Genomic DNA, 24,889 nt, shown 5'->3' with positions numbered 1-24,889 from the left:
AAGATGGTTTATCAAAGACCAAGGCTAAGATCACCCACACCCTTGTATGCCCTATTAATGCTTATGAATGCAAGGGTTGGACAGTGAAGGAGGCTAACAGAATAAAAATTAATTTGATTGAAATATGGTTTTGGAGGAGAGTTCTTTAGATACCTTGGTCTGCTAGAAAGACAAACAGATGGATCAAAATCAAGCTTAATCAAAACAAATTAAGCTTGAAACATCTCTGGAGACATAGTGAGAAGGCAGAATTCTTTAGAAAAAGCAGTAATGCTGGTAACAAGAAAAGGCAACAGAAAAGAGGAAGACCAAGTATGAAATGGATTGACTCCATAAAAGAAGCCATAGGCAGGAATCCACAGGAGCTGAGCAGGGCTGTTGAGCACCGGACATCACTCATTCACAGGTTCAACAGGCACAGGAGCCCACTCAATGGCAGGGCACATAACACACACACACACCTGCTAATTGAGCACGTGCTCAGTGTGAAATTCTCACCTGGAAATATTTTGCAAATTTTCTATATTGCCAGCTTTACAAAGGGAATAAAAACCCCAGGTTAAGTCTGGTCTTTTTAAATCTAATTTGTGCTGTCCTAGCAAAAGTTAGTAATGTACCTTTAATTTTCTTAAAGCAACTTTTAACTTTAAAGGTTTAATGACTTGATTAGCACAATTTAGCTGTTCCCAGGTGGTTTATTGAACATCACTATTAACAACCTTGGGCCTGAAAAAATGAAGCTAAATCCTTAATGAAAAATGAGTTTCATTTATTCATTTATGCATGTTTGGTTTAGTAGCGAAAGAAGAACATTTGCCACAAATTCATTAACTTAAGAACTTGGAGAGTTGTGTTGTTAGTATTTTGTATTTCAACTCTGTGATAGAAGTCATCATATTTATATGTTAGACCCCAGGCTGCTTTTTCATTACTACCTTGTTTTTTCCTTCCCTTTCCTCCTTCACCCTCTCCTCCATTCTTTCCTTCCATCAAACCTGCTTTCTGATCTTTTCTACCTTAGTGCCTCTGGTCAATTATCAACTACTCAAAATGTTCTCATCTGGGACTGAGAGTGTGACTGTGCCATTATTTCTTCAATATATCCAGGTATGACTTACAGAAAAATATCACAAAGTTGGTGACAATTCTGACATCACTGTCCCATGGAGCGTGCACCAGGTGTTAGACTGGAGGCGTCAGACTGGACCTTGGTTCGGCAACCTGAAGTTCTCAGAAAGAATTCAGAGCCAAGAATCAAATCCTCCGAGAAAGTTTATTTAGAAAGTCACATAGGTAGGAGGAATGGGCTCAGGAAACAAGTTACGAAAGCCAAAGCAGGGTTCTTGGAGCTTAGGAGAGAGGAAGGTAAAGGTAATGCACCTGGAGGGGAAGGAGAGGGAGGAGTGGACATTCTTGCCGAAGGGAGAGCTTGCTGGGTCCTTTGTCCTAAGGGCTTTTAAATGTGGAGATTGTAGGGGAGGCTCCAGGGGAGGATCTCAGTAGCAGATCCATCAGCTTTCCAGGTACGTCCTTTGAGCCGGTCTCCCCTAATTGGCCAGCATCAGGGCAGGGAGTCATTAGTCAGTGCAGTTGGCCCTGAGGTCGGTCGCTATGGCTTCACTGGTCCGGCTGTACTGCTTTTCTGGGTTTACACCTCAAACAGAACTGAGGCCTAGATGTATGTGATGTAGATCAGAACATCGTTGTCCTGAGGGTTTAATATTTAAGGGCTATTTTCTGGCCCCCTGTTCCTTCCCTATTTTAGAGAGTCTAACCCATATGGCTAGTATAATGCCAGGGGAGGAAAGGTCAGGCAGGGGACGAACGGCCTGAGCAGCCACGTGAAAGGCCAGAGGATCTACGTCACATCATTAGCAACATAAAAGCTCAGGGGTCTAAACCATATAACCAGTGATATGCTAGAGGACGACACGTTACCCTGGGAGCAAGTTTCTGGTTTTCCCAGTTTTGCCCATTTCTGGGCGTTGGGGACTTTGTGCCCTGGTGATCTTCTTCTGTACCTGGCCCATCTCCTTGCTCTGCTCATGTCTGTTTAACTGCCTACCACACTTGTATGAGTCCAAGAATGCAAATAATTTTTGCTTGGCAGAAACACATTTAATTAAGTAAAGCTAGTGGAAACTACAAAAAGTTCACTGAATTCCAGAAATCCCATAACCTCTGAGTTTGTTTTGAGGCATTTTCCCCTAACATTGGTTAAGTAGCTATCATTTTTAACATTTGCATTCCTCCCACCCCACCCCCCAGGGAGGGGAGTACTATTGTAATTACACTATGTTCTTCTGAGGTTCCATAACGAGCTATTATGTTGCTAATGGAATATTCAAGTAGTCTGCAGCAATTTATCAAATAGTCCCAAGTTCCATTTTCTCAGTGTGAATCTTTTTGTTCGCAGGTAAATTGATGTGTGGGGGGTTATCGAGGCTTTTTTGTAATTCAAATGATCCTTTACAAAAAATATATGTAATCTTAGAAGAGTTTTTAGAGATGTTTGGAATTAAAATTGTATAGACATTGTGCAAGTAGTAATTTCTGCATTTTCATTTGTTTTATATTTTTGCATTTTGATGCCTAATTTTGAACATGCACCTAAGTGGAGGATGGGGAGAAGGCAAAACGTAATTCAACTTTCTTCACACTACAGTCTGTTCTTTTGTCAGCTTCAACTACTACCAGGAGAGCACTATCGTAAATGAGAGATCCAGCAACAGAAAACCATCTCCGCTCAAGCTCTCCCGTTTTTCTTCCCTTTAAAAGACAGTAATATAATCTAGTATAGCTCTAATTGAAATGGATGCCACTTTTTGGCACAGAACTCTTAAAGGTAAAATGGTATCAATGAATATATAACAGCCCTTGAGCAGAAAACTATGCAAATAAACCCATGTTGGAAGGAAGGTTTTAAACTATTAAACAAACAAGCAAATACAAATTGTTTACAAAATTTACTAGGCAAAAATTTACTAAACAAAAATTGTATTGTTTATAAAACTGGAGGGTTCCAGTTCCTGCCAAGATTGGGAAATGGCTTATCCTGCTGGCTCAGCTCTCTCAAATCAGCCTTAAAGTTCATTGGGTGATACTGTCATTACAGGAGAACATTTTTTGAGACGCTAACCAAAATAATGAGCAGGAGGCCCTAAGGAGGCTGAAGCACGTCTGCGTGTGGCAAAGGGTAGAAAGTCACATCCTGCTATGGAAAAGCTCCAAAGATGACCTTGAGGAGATACACTGGAGAAAACCCTTTCAAATTTTGCACTTGCCTTTCTTATGCACTGTCTCTGGTCAGGCCTCACCTTTCCACTCACCAGAAATCTGCTACAGCAGCTCAGATTGCTGAAGTGCTACCCCTAAGATAATAACGAGGCGGTACAGAAGTCCTGTCTGAGTGATGGATTGTTAGAAAAGGTTAAGACTGTCCAGCTGCCCTAGGGGCATTCACTCTTCTCCTTCCAACCCTCAATATTCATTAGCTGATGGATATCAACCTAGGGAGACTGTCTCCTCCCATCGCTGCGTTACCATTAAAAATGAGACATAAATCATTGACCAGATGAAACTCCTGAGAGAGTGACAGTTAACAGTCTGGAATCTGCAAAGCTTCTGCATGTGCCTGGGACTATCTGCCCAAGACTTAACCCCGCCTCTATTTATAATTTACCAGACTTGACATAGACTGAAGCCTGGCCTTTGGCCTCTGTCCAGACACACTTCCAGAAATTCAAGGCCGTCTTTCTATTCAGAGAACCTGCTGAAATAGGGTAAACTGATGCAGTGGGAAAGTATGAACATACCAAAATAACTAGATGGAAGACCTACAGATACCTAAAAGAAAGCATGACTCTGCAATGTATACCAATTTAAGCAAAAATATTACAACTGATGGATTAAGAATTAAAATAGCATGCTAGATATAAAGATATTAAAAGATATTGGCCATATAAAAGAAGAATTAAAAGCCACAACAAAATTCTAAATATAAATATGTATAAAAAACTTAGAAATTTTTATCAGAATTAAAAAGTGAGAGATCTTAAATTTAGAAGACCCACTGAGTGCCCAATAAGATTAACATTAAAAAACTGACACCTAGAAAGTTTTATTAAATTTTAATATATCAAAAATAAAAAGAAAACCTGAATGCAGCTGACTAGAAAGCAAAGGAAGGAACAAATATCCCAATTAAAAATCATTTTAGAGAATAAAGTGAAATTAGAAAAAAATAAATCCAGAAGCTGATGGACAAGATATGATAAAAATTATTGAATACTGTGGCAATGCTGACGGTAGCAAAAAGATCACCAGTTGGTAAACCGGTGAAGTTGGACCAAATCTCAGTCGTGCCACCTCGGTACTTGAGTCCGGGCTAAGAACGAATTCAGACTCAAGACTCAGACTGTAAGAAAATGTTCATTCAGAAAGTCACAGAGGTAGAAGAAGTGAGCTGTAGAAGAAATGAGCTCAAGAAACAAGCCACAAAGGCAAAAGAAGGGCCCCTGGAGTCCAGGAGAAAAACAGGCAAGGAAAACCTGCCTGGGAAAGGGGATGGAGTAAAGGCACGAGTGTGCTCCCTGGAGAGAACCTCCCTGGGTCCTCAGTCTTAAGGGTATTTACCTGGAGGTCTCAGGGAGGGATCCCAATAGAACATTCAGCTTCCCAGGTGTGTCTCCTCGGGGTCATGGTCTCTACTGATTGGTTGGTGCCACCAGGGCAGGGGGTCATTAGTCAGTGCAGCTGGTCCTGATGTCCACCATGGCATCACTTGTCTGGATTTGCTGCTTTTCTAGGCCTGGAGCTGAAACACAACTAACACCTACATGTTATTCCATGGGGTTTATACTTATAGGAGCAGTCGTGCAAGGGTCTGCAGGAGAGTCGAATGAGGCTACTCTTTGGCTCCTTGTTCCTTCTCTAATGGGGTCTATCACATGACCAGTGACATGCCAGTCGAACAAAGATCAGGAGAGTGTCTGAACTGCATGACCAGTGATATGCTGGGGGGAGGAAAGTTTACCCTGGGGCAAGGTTCTCATTTTCCCAGTTTTGCCCAATGCTAGGCACCTGAGGCTTTCTGCCCTGGTGACCTCCTGTCCCTGACCCATCGTTTTTGTTCTGATGTCTAACTGCCTCCAGGAACTGCCCATAGTCACTGTTTCTGTGGACAAACACTAAGGAGGGGTGTGTTGGGAGGGAGTAGGAAAAAGAGAGAGTGGTGGTGGGAGGGAGAGATAATCTAGAGCAAATGAAGTAAATATATAATAACCCAGAACCAAAATCAACATGATTCAGTTTGGTGAGGGAGGGAACCTGAGGAATAAGAATGAATTAATATATTTGTCTTGTCAGGGAAAATATCCTTTGGAGAAAGTTACATTTATTGTGCTATTAGAAAAGAAATATATAGAATATATTTGAAACATATGTATGTACATTTACATGTGTGTATCTGTGTGTATAATGACGCAAGTTAAAAAATTTGTTCTAAGAAAATAATCATGTCCCTTGCTGGTGTGGTTCAGTGGATTGAGCACCAGACTGCAAACCAAAGGGCACATGCCTGGTTGCTGGCCAGGACCCCAGTAAGGGGCGCTCAAGAGGCAACCACACATTGATATTTTCTTCTCTTTTTCCCTTCCTTCCCTTCTCTAAATTAAAATAAAATGAAATAAAATAAATAGATAAAAAAGAAAATCATGATTACAGGTCTTTGGGGAAGGACACTGCCATAATAATAAATAGATGCCATTTGTAAATTTTAAACTGTGGAACAAGTTATAATTTTTCAAGTAGAAAGCACAAATGGGAAAAAAGAAAAAATTGTGAAGTTCACATGAAAAATAAGTGCCAATATAACAGTAGTTAAATTTATCTAGTGATTATAGTACCTATAAAAGTGAGTTAAACATATGAGTTAAAAAGCTGTAGATGCTAATAACACATTTTTTAAAAAAGATCCAACAATATGTTGCCTATAAGAAAAAAGTAAGATGTATCAAGCAAATGTGAACCAAAAGAGAACTGACATAATAATCTTATTACCTGACAACCATAATTTAATGCCAAGAAGGAAGTTATCTACTGATAAAAGAAACACTAGGTAGAGAAGATGTATTTACCATAGCCATGTTTATTCATTTACATATCATCTGGCTACGGCTGCTTCCTTATAACATTGGCAGAGCTGAGTAGTTTGACACATCAAATGACTTGCAAAACATAAAGGATTCACTATCTGGCCTTTTACAGAAAGAAAAAATTTCTCACTCAGTCCTAGAGGAGAGAAATATGACTGAGTCCTAGAAGGAGAGAATAGAGCAAAAACAGTATATGGAGACTGCCGGAGTTCCACTAGTGATATGGAAGGTCAGTGGCTCTAAATGACATCGCCAGCAATATGCTGGGGGAGGAAAGATTACCCTGGGGGTGAGGCTCTTCTTTCCCAGTTTTGCCTGATGCTAGGTGCTTGACGCCAGACAGGGTATTTAAAAAAGCTATTACGTCTATATTTTATATGTTTAAGAAGCTAGAGGAGAGATTGAACATGTTAAGTAAAAACACACAAGATATTTTTTAAAAATTTAAACTGAACCTGTATTGATAGAAACTAAAATATTTGAGATGAGAAATTCACCAGATGGGATTCATTTATGATTAAAATTGCAGAAGAAAAGATTAGTAAAATTAAAGACATATCAATGGAAAGCACCTAAAATATAGGAAAGATATTAAAAATAAAAGGATAAAAAGTTTAGACATAAGATCATGTGAGCTCTGGAACAAATATATGCATGTAGTCCCTGGAAGAAAGGAAATAAGGGGTACAGATAGAATATTTGAAAAATAACAGTCTTTCTGCATTTTCTGTACACTATACACCCACAATTCTGAGAATTTCAATAAACCTCAGTGCAAGTGAGATGAAGACTTTACAAAGTTACATTACAAATTGCTTAAAATCTTAAAGCAAAAAGAGGTGGGGGAAGAACATTTGATATAAAAGAGCAAAAATAAGTGTGACAGCATATTTCTCATCGAAATTAATGCAAACTAGAAGTATTAAACAAAAAATTGTCGATCTAAAATATTTACCTATTGACAATATATTTCTAGCACAAAGATTAAATTCTTTCCAAACATACAAAACCTGAAAGTAGTGAAGAGCACTGGAAATGTTAATTATATATTTGTATAAAGCTTTCTAAGAAAATTATTTAAGTATCTTTAAATGAGAATCTTCCCCTTAAAGAAAAATTACTTACAATGAATAATATGGTTTGTATGTCCAAGCAAAATATGTAATTATAATAGCGCAAAGGCTGGGAGAACGGAAATGAAAAACATCATTTCAAGTTTGTAGTAGTCCGTGACTTTGTATATTATCACTTGAAGTTAAGTTGTGATATATTAACACAGGTAATTTATATTCTAAATAACACAATAAAGTGTTATTTTAGTCATAGCTAATGTACCAACAAAAAAACAATATGGAGTCATTAAAAAAGTACTCAAATAAGAAGGCAAAAAAGAGAAAAAAGGAACAAAGGAGATGGGGCAAATAAAAAACAAGTGTCAGCATTGTCAGTAATCACATTAAATCTAAATGGCCGAAAACCCTGTGAAAAGGGAGGCCCTGCATGACTACATTTTTAAAAAGAAAGTTATAACTATAAGCTGTCTAAATAATATCCATTGTATACATATTAAGAAATAAGTTTAAAAACAAAAGAATGGGAAAAGGAAATGTAATATATGAAATATAGAAAAATAAGTGATCAAAATATGAAAATATATTTGTCTTTTATACATGAAAAAATCTTTAGCTAGAAAGGGAACTTTCATTTAGGTTGCCCCTCTGTTCTGTATAAACTGGTGACCAGGTATTAATTGAGAGAATACAGTTCCTACTGATGTGTTTTTCTTGGTCTGTAGAGTATTAGCAAAAAATGTGAATTTGTTGATGGCATTAAAATATGGAAATTTCACATTACAATTTATATTTCTGGCTTTTCTCAAAAGGCTGAATAGCTGGCAGCTCTGGAATAGTATTCTCACATAGCAATGCAGAACCAGAATCAAGGGGCAACTTCCCTGCCTTTTGTCTGAACCTGCAGGTTTCAGTTAACCACAGCACTTACCTGCACGACTTCCCTCTTTGTCTTACCTGCCTGACATCAGGTGGCAATTGAAATTGTGAGACCTAATATTGCTTGAATGCTTTCTAGACTTTTGTGTTATTGAAGATAATTGTGAAAATATTCTGGCTTTTGTTATTTGCTTTGTTGTGACTTTTTCTTAATGTTTTCCCTGGATAGAAGTAAGAAGATTACTTTAAAAACTTGAAACACCTGGCTGATGTAGCTCATTGAGCACAGGCCTGTGAACCAAAGCATCACTGGTTTGATTCCCAGTCAGGGCACATGCCTGGGTTGCAGGCCAGGTCCCCAGTATGGGGTGTGCTAGAGGCAACCACACATTGATGTTTCTCACCCTCTCTTTCTCCCTCCCTTCCCCATCTCTCTAAAATAAATAAATAAAATCTTTAAAAAAATAAATAAAAATAAAAAGTTGAAACTACATTATTTTATAAAAATAAAAATATATGGAAAACAAAACATTATTTTATAAAAATAAAAATATATGGAAAAGAAAACAAAAGTATATGAGCCTATGTGGGAGGTGGGAGTGGGTAGGTCAGGGGAGAGTAATGGGGGAAAATGGGGACAACTGTAACTGAACAACAATAAAAAAAGCACATGAATATATGTCAAACTGGTTTTTCTCCATTTACTTGTCTGGTAGGTAATTTGTTCTGCATGCCAAAATATTTAGCTTAGAAAGTTTGGTTTCTATTATAATTTATTTATTACCTTCATTTATTATGCCACCAATGAAGGATACCTTAAATATTTTCATCTGACTTTTATACTTACCACTTTTCTCTCATTATTTCCATGTGCTTATATTTTTCTTCTGCATCCTAAGACAAACACTGAAGTTTTTATATTTTATTGAAAGCTCCATTTTTATAATGCTGGTACAGTTCTTTATTAATTCTATTAACTTTAATATTGTGGTTAAATTTTAGTTTTTTAATATTTTAATAATAACTAATATTTATTGAGCATTTAACAATATACCACTCACCACTTAAAGATGTTGAATGTATTGTCTCAATGAGCTTTCACCAAAAAGCCTACGAAGAAGGCACTATTATTATCCATCTTAAAGGTGAAAATAGGGCTTCAGAGTTGAAGTAACTTTTCCTAGGTAACATAGTGGAAACAGGATATATAATTAGACATTTTTTAATTCAAAACTCATGTTCTTGTCCAACGAGCTGCATAACAAGCTTCTTTACCTCCAATATATTTGGTTGGCCCAAAAGGCCATAGTTTTTCCTATAAAGTAAACACCCATTTTTCATTTTCACCAATAACTTTATTGATTGGATATTTTGAGTATGTCGACTCTCTCCCACACGATATAATGTTGATTGTTCTCAACTAATGTCTCAGCTTGACTGCCGTTAACTTCAGCTGGTCTATCTGACCACAGAGCATTGTCCAATGAGGAATCTTGAGCACAGAACTTTACAAACCACTTTTTTTAAAAGATTTTATTTATTTATTTATCTTTAGAGGGGAAGGAGAGAGGGAGAGAAACATCAATGTATGGTTGCCTTTTGTGCATCCCCTGCTGGGAGTTGGCCTGCAGGGAACTGGACTACAACCCAGGCATGTGCCCTGACTGGGATACAAACCACTTTTGACAGAGTCACAGGACCTTCTCCATACATTGCACAAAACTTTTTCTGCATTTCAGTTGCATTTTTACCTTTCTGGAAATAATAAAGCATAATATGCTGAAAAGGTTCCATCTTCAATATTAAAATGGCTGCACAAAAATTTGNGAGCGTTGTCCAATGAGGAATCTTGAGCACAGAACTTTACAAACCACTTTTTTTAAAAGATTTTATTTATTTATTTATCTTTAGAGGGGAAGGAGAGAGGGAGAGAAACATCAATGTATGGTTGCCTTTTGTGCATCCCCTGCTGGGAGTTGGCCTGCAGGGAACTGGACTACAACCCAGGCATGTGCCCTGACTGGGATACAAACCACTTTTGACAGAGTCACAGGACCTTCTCCATACATTGCACAAAATTGTTTCTGCATTTCAGTTGCATTTTTACCTTTCTGGAAATAATAAAGCATAATATGCTGAAAAGGTTCCATCCTCAATATTAAAATGGCTGCACAAAAATTTGCAAATTTTGATAAGCTTTCTTAAAATGCATACTAATGACAGCTGTCACAATACAATCTAACAAAATTGTTTCCAAAGGAGTTAAAGACACGTAAGAGCTGCTGGAGCCATCATACAGAGAAAAACAAACATTTTTGCCAACCCAATACTTACCTTACTGCTCATGCAATACATTTATTATTTTTATATTTGATTATGTTTCTTCAAAAATTCATTTTTGATAAAAACAAAATTTACCATCTTGACCATTTTAAGTGTACGGTTTAGTAGTGTTAAGTACATATATTGTGTAACCAGCCATCTCCGAAACTCCTCATCCTGTAAAACCCAACCTCACACCCAGTGAACGGCTCCCCACCTTCTCCTACCCCCGCCCTTGTTAACATCCATTCTAATTCCTAATTAGAATGATTAGAAAATCATTCTAATTTCTAGTTCTAACAATCATTCCAATTCATTCCTGATTTCAATCTGCTTTAATAAAAATAATTTATAATTTTCTTGTTCTATAAGAACCTTGTTTTTCTAAATTTTTAGAGCATAAATACAGAAATATACAAACTTTTATATTTTTATTAGAAATATTTTCAGAATGTGTTCTTCCTCTCTTCCTCTGGTGCTATACATTTTGTGTTTTGTGTAGTAGAATCACTTCATTCAATACTTATTCTTACAAGGTAGCCTCTTGTCTTTGAAGAGAATATGTTATTCTTTGTTGGTATTAATCAAATTTATTCAAGTCCAGTTGGAATCATCCTTTCAGATCTAAAGATGTGAGAGATATTTCTGTTCAGAACCCCAGTCAACTTTCTGGTTCTGTGTTGTCTCTCATTTAGAAAAGATCTTTTGGCCTGAGGAACAACCCCATGGTCTGATGGTCTGATTACCTCATCATATCCTTATTTTATGCTATATAGCTGAGAGTTGTCTGTGTTTTTTTACACTGCAAAAAAAACCCCAAATGGTGAAATACACATTCCAACATCTGGATCGAAGGGGTTTCCACATCCACGTTGGCCTCAGTAGTGTCTCATTCCTAAGGAACACTGGTCAGAGAGTTGCGTGAACAATTGCCTTGGGGCCAGCTGGTGGACCAGTGTGTTGGGATCCTATACTGAGGAGCTTTCCCGAAACAGAAAGGTGGGTTGCACCTCTATGAGTCTGTGTAGATGGGAACCCCCGCCTTATTAACCCAGGAGGCTCCACTATTCTACCTTCAGGCTAAGCCTTCCTTAGTTGACTCTCCGACATTAGCCTGATGCATTTTTGACCAATATTTCTACTTTCCATTGTTGCTGCATCTCTTTTCCTATTTGCATGAGCACTGTGATGAAAGATTGCAGAGATTCAGGAACTGCTGGCTGCCAACACTGCAGCCAGAATACCCTCTGTCATATTTAAAGAAGATGCGGCTGGTAATGGCTTTGGCTCTCACGTGCCAGTCTGACCTAAAACCCAACAGTCTTTGCCAGCGGTGTGTGCCAACAGTTTTTTAGCCACATATGTGAACAGAGGGCTGTTAAACTACAACTTCAGCTGGTCTTTGAAGAGCCAATATGATTTTTTCTATTTTCCTTTTTTTAAAAATATTTTATTTATTTACTTTTTAGAGAGGGGGGAAGGGAAGGAGAAAGAGTGGGAGAGGAACATCAGAGTGTGGTTGCCTGTTATGTGTCCCCTACTGGGGACCTGGCCTGCAACCCAGGCATGCGCCCTGACCGGGAATCGAACCAGCAACCCCTTAGTTCACAGGTCCGTGCTCAATCCACTGAGCTACACCAGCCAGGACTGATTTTTTCTATTTTCATTTCTTAAAAGTATTGTAGTAGGAAAAGGCACGTGTAAATTGCATGAATTACCTATATTCCATTGAGATGCTCTTTGCTAGTATTTTTTTCTTAAAAAAATATTCAGTTTTTCAAACATTTTTATGACTAAGTATAACACTGACATAACTAAAAGATCAGATATCTTTTTCATGGTCAAGTTTGAATGGCTTTCAAACCTTACAAATTATGTTTCATGTCCATGATACATGTTGGTTTAATAAACAGCCTTTATGGAAGTAACAGCAGCTAAATTATAAAATCTGTTAAAAATCCATTCTACCATGGTTCGGCTCTTCATTGTTGGATATAGAGAGGAAAGAACAGGTAGGAATAGAAAAAGATAGAATGTGGAGTTTAGGCAGACACTGTGGGCTAAAGTTTAAAACTAAAATTTCAACTCAAGCTTAGTTTAAGAAAGCAAATAAAAATAATCTGTACTTACAATGACATTGTGTGTGTATTAGCTGTGGCACATGGACATTCTAAGAATTAGCTCATTGGTTACAACTGCAGTATTTCTTATGGAAAGAACGGGTGGCTTGTCAGCGGGATCTCAGCCACCCTGGAGGAGTGGGAGGTTGTTCACGTGCAGAGGCCGTTAACAATAATAATGCTGAAGAGAGGAAGCGTTGTCCAGTGTTTAGAGTCGCCATGTTCAATTCTATTTCTGGATCCCTCAGGTTATTTTCTTTTTTAGGAGCTTTTAGATAAGTCCCATTTTCTTAGGACTACTGTTTCTATCGATGTTTGAATGGCCTGCTAATAGTTTCCACTTTATTACTTCATGGATACTTTTGTGAGTTTTAATAATTTTAGGTAAAGTAATCTGCAAAAATGCTTTAAGTTATTGGAGAACCTTCAGAACAAAGGAGGAAGTGTTACTTCTCTGGAGAAAACATAATATCTTTTCATAGCAAGTGTTGTGTGGTCTTTCGTTCTTCATTTTTCTTTTTAATGGAAATACTCAACATTGCCAAGTATATTCTATAAACTTTCTTTCCAAAAGTGCCACTTAGCAGCTTCTTAGCAGAATCTATATGTTTCACATGATCTCATTATTAGATGTGTTTTGTAACTAACTAATTTTCATGTTATTTTCCAGAGGGGAAAAATCCCAGTGAATTGAGGAGTCACTTGGGTGACAGAAATTTGGGACTGTTTCTGGAGCAACAGTTCTTCGTATTGAAAATGTACTTATGAGGACAAGTCCACTCCCCCTCTCGATATACCAGGGCAGGTGTAGGAGCCAGTGAAAACACTGTTTAGCCAATTAAGGCGAACAGGAAGCATGGATGTTTGAGACTTAACTTTAGGGGAAAATGACTGAGCAAATGGGTTTGAAAGAATCCAGAAGCCAGTTATGTCCATTCATCTCTGGATACTAATAAGAAAAAGTTAAATTTGCAATGTACTTTTTAGTTTAAAATAACACACTTTGTATCCATGTAGTTTCATGTAAACCATGAGGTAGAGCAATGTGTTTATTCAGGATGGAAAAAACCAAAAATTTGCAGTTATTAACTGATCCGTCGAAGGTTGCACACATACAGAGCTAGTGCTCTGACCCCTATATTTTGGTTCTTCACCTACGATTTATGGTATACCCTTAATTTTCAACTCAGTAGGGAAGAGGGGAGTTCTTACGCATTTCACCTTCCCTACCTGCCTATCTGCACATTCTGACCTGCGATGCTTCACCAGTTAAAACCACAGACAGAGTGAGCCTTCATGATGAGTGGGCTTCCCCCTACTGTATTCGCACAGAAAATAGCTTGCCAACCACAGAATATGGCTTTTTTGTGGGTATTTTTTAATGTAAATTATACAACTATAATATGAGCGTGAAATACTTATCTTCATTCTCCCAAGGGGTTTTGAACACAACCAGATACTGGTGACAACGCTCACCCCCACTCAGAGTGGAAATGTAGCTTCGTTTTTATTCTCTCATAGTAGCGCTAGCCGTCCTCCACCAGCTCTATCTAAAACTAACATTTCCCAGGCCTAATTGTCCTCACTGATGGCGCCCTATGTGTGTGTTTTTTTTTACTCATGTACATTTTTAACTGAAAACACATGACACTGGAGAGATTAAAACCTCTCTAAAACATAACCAAGGCAATATTTTATAACTTGACTTTCCTCTGGACTATTTTCCAATGAGATTTTCATGTGATTGCCGATGTTGAGCTTTACATTGGCATCTATGTTTTTGCATAAACTTGGAGAGAGAAAGAAAGCAGGCTCCTTTCTCATGAAAATCTTATATGAACACTCAGAGAAAGGAATGGAGGGCTGTTTCAAGAGAGACATACCTTAATTTTGTAGCAAATCTTTTTCTGCCTCCAGCCTTCAATATCAATATGTCACACTAAATTATTTTATTAAGCACTTCATCTCCTCTGTAACCTGCTTGTCTTTGAGGACAAAGTTAAGATCTGCCATAGACACGTCTGCAATATTTCTCCTCAAAGAACACCTGCTGACTCTTAACTGGATAGCTGTGCGCATTCTTTTTCTCTCTCCTTCATAAATATATATTGCAATTGCCACTGTTATTTAAAAAAATTATCCCTTGGTCCTCAGTGATCTACCATGCCCTACTCTCCCTTCATTTGTAAGCTGACCTTGCTCCCTCAGAAAGACAAGAAGACAACCTTAAGTGACAACGAGACAAATTTCATTTTGTTGGGAACTGCCTTTTCAATTATTTCTCTCTTCTCGATTTTTCCTTGCTGACCTGGTCCAAGCTGTTACTTTGACAGGGGTCCCTAACCTCTAAATTAAAATATGCAAATCGTTAGGCTTCCTGCACTGGGACCAGTATAGTCTCTGCATTGTAATTGCCAAAGATCGTTCAGTTCCGTCTCACACCAGGATACAGTTACCTACTCCTGCCATTTCCTGTTATGAGCAAAATAATACCCTGCAGACTGATACATTATAAGCAATACATTTATGCACCCGCATATTTCTATTTTTAAAATGAAAGATGCTTATTTTTTGTGACACATTCTGCCGCAAGTTAAATTTGTCCAAATATATCCAAATACTTTCAAGGACTTGGTGGATATATTTTAAATGGTTCAATACTGAGGTCTGGTCAGCCTTAATTTGAAACATATACTTTTAAGTCCTTAATTATTATTTACTCCACTTGAACCATGGCACAGTTACCATCAGTGTATTTTTCTTTATATTCCTTTTCTAGTAAATTCTTGGAATTGGAAAGATTCTCTCGTCACCTAATCAGTCAGTGTTGATCCAGGCTGATAAATGAGTCATTTCCAAGGCCATCCTACATACTGCTAAGCTACATGTGCAAATATAATTTTCCCATTGTTTCAAAAAGTTTTATTTTTCAACCCTGTAAGAAACTAGCTTTTTCAATACCCACTGCAATGACAAACAATATTTAGACATTGCTTAAGCCTAGTAGCTCTGAGGCAACCGTGGTGCTGTGTTTCTCAGAAATCGCGGAAGGATCATGAGTCGTCTTCTGAGCATCAGGAGTCCTTCCAAATTGTCTCAGGAGATGTGGGGTGGAAGCCCATTTGGAAACTATTGGATGTGAATCCCTTCTCCATAGGAGAAATAACAATAATAATTGAAATTACTGGAAATTCAAAAGGTTATGTGTTACTCGGAGATATATTTTACTATCTTCTATTTACTTTTTCATCAAAATTTGATTGTTAGATTGTTTTAAAATGAATTTTTAATCTTTAAACATTTATTGATGGAAGCAAAACATTTCAAGTAGCGGGAAGAAAGCCATCTTGGGTTCAAAATTTTATGCAGTGTAAACCATGGGAAGAGAGAGTTGAATGGTAGAGCCAATGCTAAGACATCAAGCACCAAGTTCCATCTCTGTCAGTAATGAGCAATATAGACACCGGGTAAGTAACCTGCCTGGACCTTATTTTCCATATCAATTAAATTGCACACTCCTTGTCAGTGAAATTTAAAGCTGAGATGACTCTAGTCAACTAGTTAATCCCCTTGGCTTAAACAGAATAACGGGATAAATTATTTGACAACTATCACACATTCAATTATCTTGTAATGCGGGTCTAGAATCCAAACCATTCATTCTTTCATTTAATGAACACTGCTAAGGAATGAAAGGTTTCATGAAATCAATGTAATCTATGTAAAAATGGTGGATGAGGGGAGGGTTTAGGTAAGGAGATTGATTGTTGACTGTTGCCGCAATCCAAGGCCATTTGAAAATGTGTGAGGGTCTCACCAGTGTTCTCTCAACAACTGAAAGGTGTGGAGCTATGGTCCAATCTAGTGTCCATTCTCTTTTCTCACTGGGTTGGAGTTCCTCTCCTAGAGACTGTAAAAAGCCATTCCTCAGTTATCTTGACTCATACTATCTCAAGTGTTTGTTAGATTTTAACAGAAAGGGAAGAAAAGCAAAAGGGACAAGTTTTGTTTTGTTTCTATGTTCTTAGACGTGTGGGTCTGGCAGATGTGACAGGTCTCCACGTGTTCCAGTCCTGTGCTGAGGGGGCGTGGCCATCTGACCGCGCTGCAGGACGGCAGCCAGAGAAGCACTGGGCAAAGTCACAGCTCCTGAGGGCCTGCTGACTTGGGAGACCTAAGCTGTTGCAAGTAAGCTCAATATGTTCGCCTCTGCGTGTATGTTTGTGTGTTTTTCGTTGTGTATCTGTGTCTGTGTTTAATTTCTGTGACAAGAGGAATTTTTAGGCCAGTTATCGGCTAGACCCTTGAACTCTGTTAAAAGTAATAAAAAGATTGATGACATCAGGTTCAATATACAGAAGGCTTAAAAACTCTGAATAGAAATAACTCCAAGAAGATATATGTGTTTCTTTATTAATCGAAATAGTTACAGAGGAGCAAAAGATAGTCGAACATGCTAGTAGGCAATTTTTCATGTCAGGATGAGGGAAGCTAAGGTTCTACCAGAATACTCCCAATCTTGGAAAAACAAGTCAGTGTGTATATGTATGTCTCTTTGTATATGTGCTAAAATCTAAAATGACTTTCTAGAGACCAGTATTCTGAATAAGATAAAGGATGTGCATACTAAAGTTTTAGGACTTTTTTTCTGTGCAAAAAAATCTAAGGGAAAATGATAAAGTTTTATGAACCAAAATAAAAATGTGAAAGAAAGTTTTCTGGGGTCTTTTAGAGATCATTGAAAAATATCAGTTCTATAATTGAAAGACACTGCTCTGGGACTTCTTGTCTAAACTCTCCTACTTATTGTGAGAATATTAAAAAAATATATTATTATAAAACCTCCTTTATAACTCTAAATCTCTAAGATTATTAAATAGACTCTTTAAAAAAAAGAAAGTTATTTTTTTCTCTTCATTTTCTTTTCTTTTGAGTCACTGTCTTCAAGTTTCTCTCTTTAACACCGACCTTAATTCTACATTTTATCTTTGGAGACAAAGAAGTTCTACTCATGAAGTTCTACCAGCATCGAGATGGTAACAAAGGTCCTTTCTGACCTCACAAGATCAACTAACAACTATCCATGGAAAAGACATCATTGTGAAAGCCCTAGAACATTTGAATGAGGCTGACGCACCTCCCTGGATCACAGAGGCCAAGAGAGACTGCACTAGAAGGAAATAGGACTGACTGCACTCTGACTGCATCACCACTGTAATGTCTCGGCATCACACTGAGAGGGCCCCTTTGGGCCTGTGCTTTCCCCAGGGGGAACATCCAGCCCCCTCAACATTGTGCGTCACTCCCCAGGAAGCTCATTTAGATCTTATCTCATGAAGATTGCAAGGAGAATGTGTTCGGCTGACTGCTGGAGGTCAGCTTGTGATGGAGAAGAGGGGCAGGGCTCATATCCAGCAACCAGCATTTGAATCTTGGCAGACTTAGTTCCTTCTCACGAAAACATCCAAGTAGAAATCCCAAAAAGCAGCTTTTCCCACCTTCAGAGCCAAGATGAAAGTCCTGTCCAGACACGGAACTTGGTGTACAGTACTGCTTGATTTGAGACCCCAAATGGCAAGTCTTGTTGGCCTTCGATCCCATTCTGTTACCCTCCAACCTGAGCAGGGACCTACTATTGAATATAACCCCAGCTCTGAGAGCCTAACAGAAAGCCTTGCCAGAGCACCCGAGAAGCTCTGTAGCCCAGCAGAACTAAGTGGGCAGTGCTACCCATCTTGAGTGCCAGGACAGTGGCCCTTTCTGGCCAGGTAATTCAGCGCACACTCTGTCCATTTGAGACCTCACATAATGAGCTTGGCTGGCTTTAAAGCATGATCTCCCATGCCACCCAGGCAGGAAGTCTAATTCATAGCGTTGCCACCCTCACTCCTAACTAACCAGGAAACCTGGACAGATACCCAGGAAGCTGTGTAGCCCAGCCTCACTTGCGCAGAGAGCCTGGCCAGCAGCTCTGCCCTTCCGCAAAGCCAAGTTGGCAAACTCATCTGGCTATGGCATTTTGTATATAATTCTGCCTCAGTTGGGAGTCCCCTAAAACAAGTGTTGTTGCCATAGAGCCTGCTCTGCTGCCCCACCTGGTCAGGGAGGCTAATTCATAGCCCCCACACTGCTAACATTAATCCCTGTACCCATCCAGTTAGGAAACGTATCTGGAGCACCTACAAAACTGTGTGGCCCAGTAGCACTTGATCAGACAGCTCATCCAGTGACTCTGACCATCTATAGTGCAAAAGCAGTGACCCATCTGGCCAGGGAGCTTATTGCACAGTTCTGCCTTATTTGTGACCTCCACCAATGACTTTTGCCAGCTTGGGATCCTGTTCTGTTGGGAACAGGAGTCTTTTAGATGGGGAAGCTAATTCATAGCCCTTCCTACTATTGAGTGCTGCCCTCATCCCTACCTGATGAGGAAACAGCTAGAGCACCCAAGACATTTCACGATTCAATAGTATTCAAGCAGAGATCCTGGCCAGTATTTCTACCCACATAGTGTTAGGTCAGTGGTCCCCTCTGGCCAAAGAGCTTGGCATATAGTTCTGTATGATTTTGTACCCAATCAGCAAATCTTGCCAACATTGGAGCCTGTTCCGTGGCCCCAGCCAAGCAAGGAAACTAATTTGTAGCCCCAACCACTGCTAAATACAGCACTCAGAGCCACCAGCCAGGAAACTTAACCAGAATACGTAGAAAGCTAAATACAACATCCTACAGACATACTTACACTGATGTGAGAGCAGAGAGCTAAGCCAGTGGCTCTGCCTATCTGTAGAGCAAAGCCAGTTGGCCCATCTGGCCTAATAACTTGGTACACAAATCTACCTGTTTCAGGTCACCAAACAGCTAGCCATACCAGACATGTGGACTGTTCTACTACCTCAGCTGGTCACTGAAGCTAATATATAGCACTACCTACTCTTAAGATTAGTACCCAGACCTGCCCTACTAGAAAACCTGACAAAGGAATCCTCTTACGAGTGTTTTAGTGAACTTCAAGAACACACAGACAAACAAATAAACAAAATTTAAAAAGCAATGCATAAACAAAATGAGAAATTTGGCAAAGAAATAGAAATCATCAAAGTCAAACAGAACTTCTAGAGCTAAAAATACAAGGACTGAACAGAAGAAATCAGTAAAGAGCTTCTAAAGCATACTTGACTAATCTGAAGAGAGAATTAGTGAATTAGAAAATAAGTCATTTAAATTATCTAATCAGAGAAGCAAAATGAAAAAAAAAGAATGAAAATAAGGGTAAAGAACTGGTAGGAAACCATAAAAGGAAACAATATATGTATTTCAGGAATCCCAGAAGGAGAAGAGAAAGAAAAAAAGGATATATGAGGTCTGCCCAGAATGTATCTTGTTGTATAATATGAAAAATGTAGGACAGTGATACCTCAGTACTCTTCAAAGTAGGCACTTGAGACCACACACTGTTTTCCCATTCACCATCAACTGCCCTGTTGTATTTTCCTGAATCTCATTGATGGTCTGAAATCTCATTCCTTTCAAAAGTGATTTTAGTTTTGGGAAAATCAGAAGTTTCAGGGTGCCAAATATGGGCTGTAGGGGAACTGAGTCACCTGGGTGATTTGATGTTTCACCAAAAAATTCTGCATGAGATGTCACAAGCAGTCACATTGTTGTGATGAAGCTTCCAATCACCAGTTGCCCATAGCTGCGGCCTTCTGAATCATCTGAATAGTTTCCATGCAGGAATGTTCAAACTTAATGCAAAGTTTGATATAGACTCATTGCTCTACTCACTCAGTCATTTTGAATGTGATGGCCACACAGTACACATGCTCACTCCATGGTGTTTACCATTCCCATTGACTAGTACAGTGAAGTTGTCATTGTTCACGCATGCTCATTCCAGTCCACTCTCCTTGGCTGTCAGGTTACATTGATGTTGTGCGAACTGCTCTTGTTATATTAACAATGGCTCAATTTTTCCAGACGGACCCCATATATTTAAAGCAATAGTCGCTGAAAACTTCCCAAATGGGAACATAATGGACATCCAAATTCATGAGGCCTAAAGAATTCCCAATAGGTTAAACTCAAAAAGGGAGACAGCAAGACATATAATTACATTGTCAAAACTCAAAGACAAAGAGAATATTTTGAAAGTAGCAAAGCTTTCTTTCAGAAAGAAAGAGTTAAAGACTTTGTGAACAAACAAAAACTGAGGGAGTTTATTACCACTAGAACCGCTTTACAAACAATAATAAAGTTCTTCAAGTAGAAATGGAAGATTACTAATTAACATTATAGAATCATAGATGTAAGTATAAAATTCACTGGTCAGAGGAAATAAATAGTCAGAATGAGATTTTCTAATATTGTAATGGAGGTATGCAACTTGTTTAAAACTCTAATTTAAAAGTTACAAAAGTATTAATAATAACCATAGATAATTTGTTTTTGGATACACAGCATAAAAATATTTTAATTATAAAATCAATAACCTAAACTGTGAGTAGAGGAGGACTAATTAAAGTTTAGAAATTTTATCACAGTTAAGTTGTCATGAATGTAACACAGAATATTGCAAATAAAGGATATTTTATGTAAGCAACATTTTAACCACAAAGGAAAAACATGTAGTAATTACACAAGAAGATTATAACAAAGAAGTCAATGCACACTGTTACAAAATGTTATCCTATAGCAAAAGACAGCAAGATAAAAGGAGTAATGAATCTTTAGAACAGTCAGAAAACCATAAAATGGTCATGGTTAAGATCTTACCTATCAATAATTATGTTAACTATAAATGAATTAAATTCTTCAATCAAAAGATGTAGATGGCTGAAAGGATTTTAAAAGATCCACTGATCTCCTACAATACTCACTTTAGCTTTAAAGACATACATAGAAACCCCAGTTCCCATGCTGAACTGGTGCTGAGCAGAATCTGAGCTGTCTGAGGCCTGCTGGCAGGACCTTGCCAGAGACCAACAACGGGGCTCCTTATGAAGACTGCCCAGTGGATGACATGCCTGCCTGTGAGAATCCTCCAGCATGGCTTCCTCCACGTGAAAGAGTATACCACCCAGGCTACAATAATGAGTGGACCCAGTTTTTGCCCCAGATCATCACACTGAAGTAGCCCCTTAGAACTCATTTAGGATTTAACATCCTGCAAGCAAAGGCCTCCCAGCTAGGCATCTTAATCTACAGGGTGACTCCTGACTCTGATGCACAATAAGCAGGACTTCAGGAGGCTAAGACGCCCTAGCTGTGAGTAATGTGGATTTCCAAGATACTGAGCATAGTGAGGCTGTTGAGATAGTCTGGAAGACAGTCTATGAAATCCACATGTACATCCACTTCTTTCTCTATAATTATCATCGCCAAAAAGAGAGGATTGTGCACTAGAGAGTGGCAACCCACGGCCCTCCACACAGAATCTTCTAGATAAAGCTGGCCAAGCCTGAGGAAAGCCACTTGGGAAACTCTACTCTTATCCCTACCTTTGTATAGTGGCGTGGGGAGGATGGGGAGGCAGTAAAGTCCTGCACTGAGACAGCTAGCCACCCACATTACCCAAACTTTGCTGTACTTTTTATTATCTGGTTTCTAGGTGAGCTTCATTTCCTGAGAGGAGAAGGATGTCTGGGTATAGCCTACTCTGTAGATAATGCCCCTTGGAAAGGCAACTGACACTAACTGAATGCCATACGCTGTACAATTACACATAGGTCATATCACCTAAGTATAGAAGCAAGCTGAGAAAAGAATCTTAGAGACAGACCTTCCATCTAATCTGCTTGGCTATCTTATCCCATCCTTATAGTACCAGTCTCTTACATCTCAGAGACTCCAGTGGATTCTATTGTTTCTCCCCTCCCTCCTGTTCTCTCCTCCAGAAAGTGAAACACCGTGCTGAAGACAAGAAGAGGCGCACATAGACTGAGAATGAAGAAATGGAAAAATAAATACCTTAAGCAAATGCTACCACAGGAAAGCAGGGGCAACTGTACCTCTATGAGACAAAATAGACTTTAAGCTAAAAATGTCAAAAGAGATTAAAAAGTTCAGTATGTAATGATAAAGTGGTCAAGCCACCAAGGAGGTATAAAATTTTTAAATACTTATGCATTCAATATTAAAGCACCTAAACTTTTAACCAAATGCTAACAGAAATAAAAGGAACAACAAATAGCAATCCAATACAAGTTGTGGTCTTTAGTGCCCACTTCTCAACAAGGATAAATCACCCAAAAAGAGAATAAATACAGAAAGAGTTTATAAAGAGAATAAATAAAGAATAAAATAAAGAATAAATGAATAAAAAAACTATAAGGCAGATTGACCTAACAGATATAGAATGAACATTTCATCCAATAATAGCAGAATGTACCTCTCACATGCACATGGAACATCTCTAGGATAGATCATAAATTAGGCCATAAAACAAGTCTCAACAGATTTAAGAACATTGAAATAATTCCCAGTGTCTTTTCTACTGAGATGGTGTGGTAGAAATCAATGACAGGAAGAAAACTGGAAAACTCACAAACACATAAAAATTAAGCATTGGACTCCTGAGTAACCAATGAATCAAAGAACTTCAAAGGGAAATAAAAAAAAGTTTCTTAAGACAAATGAAAATGGAAACACAATGTACCAAGTTTTATGAGATGCAGCAGAAGCAGTACTAAGAGGAAAGGCTATAGCTATAAATGCATACATCGAGAAAGTAGAAAAATCTCTAACTTTGCACCTAAAAGAAATAAAACTAAGCTAACAAACTAAGCTCAAAGTTAGAAGAAAGAAAATATAGTGATTAGAGCAGAAATAAATGGAAAGAGAAGAGGAAAACAATAGAAAAGATTAATAAAACTAAGAGTTGATTCCTTAAAAAGAAAAAAATGGAAAAACTTTTAGACAAACTGACCAAAAGGGAAGAAGACCCAATTAATAAAATTAAAAATAAAAGAGGAGACATTACCAATGATACCACAGAAATACAAAGGATCATAAGAGACTACTGTAAATAACACTATGCCAACAAATTGAACAACTCGGAAGAAATGAACACATTCATAGAAGCGTACAACCTACCAGGTTTGAAACAGAAAGAAACAGAAAATCTGAATGAACAAAATGACAAGATTAAATTAGTAATAAAAAATCTTCCAACATGGAAAAACACTGGGTCATATGGCTTTACTAGTGAAATCTATGAAACATTTAAAGAATTAATGACAATCATTTTTAAAACCCTTTACAAAAAATGGAACATTTTGGAACACTTAAAATGTCATTTTATGAGGCTGTATCATCCTAGTACCAAAGCCAGAGAAAGACACTACAAGTAAAAAAAAAATCATAGCCCAATATCTCAGATGAAAATAGATGCAAACATTCTTAACAAAATACTAGCAAACCAAAGTCAGCAGCACATTAAATAATCATATGCAGTGATCAAGTACAATTCATCCCTGAGATGCAGAGATGTTTTAAGGTATGTAAATCAGTAAATATAATGACATCACATTAATGGAATTAAATATAAAAATTATATGATCGACCCTCGTTGGTATGGCTCAGTGGATTGAGCGTCGGCCTGTGAACCAAAGGGTCACTGGTTCAATTTTCAGACTAAGACATGTATCTGAGTTGCAGGCCAGGTGCCCCAGTAGGGGTGCACAAGGGGCAACCACACATTAACGTTTCTCTCCCTCACTCTCTCTCTCTTCCTCTCTCTAAAAATAAATAAATAAAATCTTTTAAAAAATTATATGATCATCTTAATAGATGCAAAAAAGCATTTGAAAAAATTTAATGTCCACGCATGGTAAAAAGTTCTCAACAAATTAGGTGTGGAAGGAGCATACCCCAATACAATAAAAACCATATAGGCCATGCACAGGCAACATCCCACTCGATGTGAAAAGTTGAAGCCTTTTCTCTGAGATCAGGAAAAAGACAAGAATGCCCTCTCACTACTCCTATTCAATACAGTATAGAGATTTTAGCCAGAGCTTTCAAGTAATAAACAAAAAATAAAAAGCAAAGGACATCAAAATTGGAAAAGAATTAAAATGATCTCTGTTAGCCCCTAACAAGGGAACCAGACTGTCCTGTGAAATTTCAAAGCCACTGATCAACTTCTCTTGCTAGGAAAGTCCTACCTTCTTCCGAAATAAGGCAGTTTTGTTTATACTGAAAACCTGCCCTGCAGTGTAGCCACCTTCATTAATTACCTCTGCTAGGTCTCCTGGAAAACTTGCTGCTGCAGCTTCTGTACCAGCACTTGCTGCTTCACCTTTCATTTTAATGTTACGGAGGCGATTCCTTTCTTTGAACC

General features: G+C 38.1%; 1 pseudogene; it reads left to right on the top strand.

Annotated features, from left to right (window-relative positions):
- LOC118981228 (PDZ domain-containing protein 11-like) overlaps positions 1 to 21,970 on the top strand; it is a 106,705-nt pseudogene extending 84,735 nt beyond the window's left edge.
- The last annotated feature ends 2,919 nt before the right edge of the window (positions 21,971 to 24,889 follow it).

Source organism: Sturnira hondurensis, unplaced genomic scaffold, assembly GCF_014824575.4.
Source record: "Sturnira hondurensis isolate 20B ecotype Veracruz unplaced genomic scaffold, ASM1482457v3 Scaffold0023817, whole genome shotgun sequence".
NCBI lineage: Eukaryota > Metazoa > Chordata > Mammalia > Chiroptera > Phyllostomidae > Sturnira > Sturnira hondurensis.
The sequence above is the reverse complement of the archived record's forward strand: the minus strand, read 5'-3'. Positions and strand labels throughout refer to the sequence as shown.